Genomic DNA, 5,360 nt, shown 5'->3' with positions numbered 1-5,360 from the left:
CCCTCTCTCTCTGATCTCTCTCTCTCAGCTCCGTCGATCAGTCGTTCTCCGGCCCTGAACCCGCGCCACCGACCACCACTGCTTGCCACCTCCGGTATGCTCTCTCATCACTCTCTAGCTAGCCTGTTTCTGTGTTTGCTTGAGAGGAATATATATGCCTGAGAAAAAAAAGAATAATAGGGACCTTTCCTCCGATGTGGGAGATCGATGGGCGTTAGAATAGAAGCATCGGCCCCGGAAAGCCGAGATGTTGATTGCTAGAAAGGCTATTATGTTAGGGGAACCAAGAAAGAAATATCATAGTATCCCATCCGTTGTGACCCTGACACGGCCTTAGTTAGATCGATTGCCTGGGCGGTCAAAGTAAATAAAAGAAGATAGCTTTGGAACAGGTCTGGAAGATTCTCTGAAGGATGGCTTGATGCTTTGTTAATTTGTAAAGTATTCAGTTGAAGAGGGGGGGGTCCCAGATGATGCGAAGATGAGGCGGTATAAGGAAGAGGCTCTGACATTTTATTTTAGAAAAATAGATCAACATTGAATATTTCTTTGACCACTTAATCTCTATCTACCGAAATAACATATCTTATCAGCGGATTAGATAAGTTGGTTTTAGTTAAGTTAGTTGATTTAGGCGCGTTTGAATATATGATTTTAAAAAGTGCGATTTAAAAGTAAAAAATTTAGAATAGGTGATTTAAATAAATAATTTTTAAAAATATAGTTAAATGTTTGACCTTTAAAATCGTATGTTAGTCTTTAAAATTTTGTGTTTTCAAAAAGATACTCCTTGCTTAAGATTTGAAAAGACAATTTTCTACTCTTTTAAATCGTAATTTTTAAAAAATAAAATTCCTTAATGATTTATTTTTTATAATTTGATTTTAAAAAATCACACTTTTAATATACAAAATCGCAATTTCAAACAAACATAAGCATATGAGTTATATTTTTTGTTACTATTATGCTTTTATAAATAGAAGGAACGTGCTCTGTATGAAGAAATACAACGAATACACATTTCATTCTTTCTCATCATTTTTCTCTTCTCTCTTCTCTTTGTTTTCATTTTCGTACAATTCTGATAGGTCGGGCTACAAAATTGAAAGGCAAACAAAGAATTTTTAGTCTTTCATAGCTGTCGACCCTAGCTCCAATGGAAAGCAAAACCTTTAGTCTTTCATGGCTGCTGCTCCTGATCAGTCTCGCCTCCACTCTCCTTGTTGCTCATTCAGTTTCTGAGAATGACCGAAAGGTAGATATCTCTATAGCTAGTCTTATTTTTTTATTTTATTTTTTAATGGTAATTAATTACCCGGCCACTTTATTCAGTTTCTCATGCGGGATGATTTAACAGACTTCACTTTCTACCTATGATATTGTGCATGCAGGCTTATATTGTGTATATGGGCAACAGGCACTTGGACGAGTTTTCCACTTCATCCCTTCACACAAGCATGCTACAAGAAAGGTTATAAAAGTAGCACAATGGAACCTGATGAGTTATTAGAAACTTGCTATCTGATGCTTGAATTTCTTGTTCTAACGTTTTTGTTTTTTGTTTTTTGTTTTTTTTTTTGTTTATTTATTTATTTTTTCGGAATTGTTCATGATAACGTTGTACGTAGTCACATGCATATATACTCACATTCCTTTGGAAATTACATCAGCAATATTGGACCGGAATCTCTGCTCTATAGCTACAACAAAAGTTTCAGCGGATTTGCAGTGAAGCTAACCGAGCAAGAAGCTCAAAAAATGGCTGGTCAGTGCCAAAAAATGGTGAATTAATTAACTCATGTTTTCTATGCCTATTACAAATTAATGTTGTGACAATGAATACGTAGGAATGGATGGCGTAGTATCTGTGTTCCCTAGCGAACAAAGAAAGCTTCAGACAACAAGGTCATGGGACTTCATTGGCTTTCCGCAGCAAGTTCCTAGGAGACCTGTTGAAAGCGATATCATTATAGGAGTGATTGACAGTGGAATTTATCCGGAGTCAGATAGCTTTAGTGATGAAGGATTTGGTCCACCACCTAGCAAATGGAGGGGCACCTGCCAAGCCTCGACCAATTTCAGTTGCAACAAGTATGTATATCTTTACGACCACACACACCCACGTAGAGTCAAAAAGCATAACTAAATAACTAAGAAATGTGGCTACGTACACTTGTGCAGTAAAATCATTGGAGCAAAATATTACCTGCAAAGTGAAGCATTTGACAAAGATGATATTAGGTCTCCTAGAGATTCAGATGGCCACGGGACACATGTTGCATCGATAGCAGCTGGAAACCTAGTTAGCGGGGCAAGCCTGCTGGGCTATGGCTTGGGAACAGCACGAGGTGGGGTTCCATCAGCACGTATTGCTGTGTACAAAGTATGTTGGATTAATGTCCACTGTTCTGATGTTGACATTCTCAAAGCATTTGATGATGCCATTGCTGATGGCGTCGACCTAATTTCTCTTTCCGTTGGTGGCCAACCTCTTCGGCACTATTTTGACGATGCAATTGCCATCGGTGCCTTTCATGCTATGAGCAATGGAATATTGACATCAGCTGCTGCTGCTAACAACGGTCCAGATCTAGCAACCATCATACATTTTTCGCCATGGTGTCTCTCTGTGGCTGCAAGCACTATAGATCGAGCCTTCTCCACGAAGGTCCAATTAGGTAACAACAAGATCTATGAGGTAATTAAAAACTGATGCCCCATGTTATGTCCTCTGCTATCCAAGAAAAGATCACGTGCATTAGAGACTAATTTCAAGAATTTCTTTACTTCATCTGTAGGGAACTTCAATTAATGCTTTTGACCTCAAGAATGAAATGTATCCAATAATTTACGGTGGAGATGCACCAAACACTCGAGAAGGTTTTCAGAGCTCCGATTCCAAGTAATTACTACTATAAGAACACAAAAGTCTTGTTATGCTAATTAACTCCCGTAAATGCATTAGGAGGATTTGTCTAATATTTATAATGATTTACAAAACATTACAATTGATTGATATTTAACTCTTGCTCCATTGTGTACATAACATGTTACAAGACTTCTTATCTTCTTATGATCATAATTAACTATTCACAACTCTTGCTCCATTTTGTGTAGTCTTCTTATTTTCTAACAAATATGTTCCGATAAGCTTTCGCAAACTCAACGGTAGATCACGGATATTGAGGTTTGATCTTGAACATCAAAAAGTTGAAAAACGGCTACTATCATCTAATAGTTATGTTCTAATAACTACAAAATGAAATGTATCCAATAATTAAACTTTTGATGTACATATAGACAAAGGGATTAAGTTTAACCATTTGCTTTTGTTTGCATAAATCTATGAAACTAGCAGGTGAAATATTCCTTGTGTTTCAGAATAGCAATACCAATTATTGTGGTCACATTATAAGATGATAGTTGAAGTGAAACTATTGCTACAATGCAGAGCTTGCAAGCCAGATACCATGGACCCAAATTTGGTGAAGGGTAAAATTATACTTTGTGAAGATCCATTCTTTGAGAAGGGTAAAATGGCAAAGGGCATTTTAGGGTCATTATTAGCCGGTGCAGTGGGTACTGTGGTCCCATGCTCAGAGGGGATAACTGCTTCAAGTCCTTTTCCCTTGCCTGCAGCTTACCTTGGCTGGCAGGATGGTAGCAACATGTACACGTACATTAAAACGACAAGGTATTAATCGAAAGTATCTTTAAAATGAACAAGTTCACAATTACAAAACATACTAATCCTAATGAACACACAATTTACAGAAGCCCAACTGCAACTATTCTTAGGAGTGAGGAGGTTAACGATACATTTGCCCCGTACATAGCCTCAATATCATCAAGGGGTCCAAGTACAGTTACTTTCGACATTCTCAAGGTAATCTAGTAATACTCTTATAATTACATTTGCGCTCTTGTACATTACTTATCTCATCCAAAGCTCCCATTTTTTTTTCTTTTATTTATTTATTATTATTATTTTTTAATGTTTTTGTAGCCTGATTTAGCTGCTCCTGGCATGAACATCCTAGCAGCCTGGCCTCAAATTACCCCAATTACGATTGGTGATAACAGATTGTCGCCATACAATATAATGTCTGGGACATCAATGGCTACCCCACATGTTACAGGAGCGGCTGCCTACGTTAAATCCTTTCACCCCACATGGTCACCTGCTGCTATCAAGTCAGCTCTTATGACTACAGGTAATATATAAAGTCCCCACTCCCAGCTTTGATAATAAAATGTATGCATATACGTAGGCAGACCATAACCATGACTAACTAATTCTCATTTGGTAAATTACTTGTAGCTGTCCCGATGAGTGCTGAAAAGAACCCCGATGCTGAATTTGCATACGGTGCGGGAAATATAAATCCTCTTAAGGCTCCGTATCCTGGTTTAATATATGATATTGAGTCATTTGACTACATACAATATCTATGTAGCCAAGGATATAGTACGGAGTTATTACGAGTTGTTACTCAGGACAATTCCACTGCATGTTGTGAAGCCACTGATGAAAAAGTCTTCAATCTTAACTATCCTTCTTTTTCTTTGTCTACGTCACGCTCAGAATATATCAGGCAGGTTTTTCATCGGACCGTCACCAATGTTGGATCACCAAACTCTACATATAAAGCTGTTGTGACCACTCCAGATGGAATTAGAATCAAAGTGAAACCTGTTCTTCTATCATTCACATCTCTGGGACAAAAGCTACCCTTTACTCTCACGATTAAAGGAACAATACAAAAATTCATAGTCTCTGCTTCTTTAGTGTGGGATGATGGAACGTTTCAAGTGAGGAGTCCCATTGTTGTGGCTGTTCGTGATGCATGAGAAAAAGCTTTGAAGGGATATGTATGGAAGATTAAAATCAAAGCAGTGGTACGAAGGATTGAAAATGATTGTAATTTGATCATTTGATCCAATTTTGTAGTGTAATTTGAACCTTTCTAATTTAATGCTATATTGTAATTTGTTTTCAGTCTAACGTATTGTATGTCTCTGTTTATATGTGTATGTATGTAAATATGTGTGTTTGTCTCGGAGGAAAGAAGCTACAGAAAATTTGTGGGGAGATTAGAACTAGAATTATGTCGAAGAGCAATTTCAAAGAAAATATGGCCATTTGTGGTAGTTGGAATATCCCATTAAATGTTCTGGTTTAATTGGTTGTAGTTCAAGGCTATGCAGAATATTGTTGTGTTCTACAAGCTTCTTGGGGTGTGGTTTATTTGATTGTTTAGCTTGTTGGTGATTTTACTAAAGTTCTTTTGAGGTCAAAAATTTGATGTGAATTTTAATTGTACTCGTAAGTATACGAATCGTTTGTAATAAAGTATTTT

At 37.2% G+C, this 5,360-nt stretch overlaps 1 pseudogene; it reads left to right on the top strand.

The window, feature by feature from the left end:
* The first annotated feature begins 1,156 nt into the window (after window positions 1–1,156).
* Window positions 1,157–4,851, top strand: LOC133863351 (cucumisin-like; annotated as a pseudogene).
* Window positions 4,852–5,360: the final 509 nt, after the last annotated feature.

The sequence above is a fragment of the Alnus glutinosa genome, chromosome 3, assembly GCF_958979055.1.
Source record: "Alnus glutinosa chromosome 3, dhAlnGlut1.1, whole genome shotgun sequence".
Classification (NCBI taxonomy): domain Eukaryota; kingdom Viridiplantae; phylum Streptophyta; class Magnoliopsida; order Fagales; family Betulaceae; genus Alnus; species Alnus glutinosa.
Note: the sequence above shows the minus strand (reverse complement) of the source record. Positions and strands in the feature narration are given on the sequence as shown.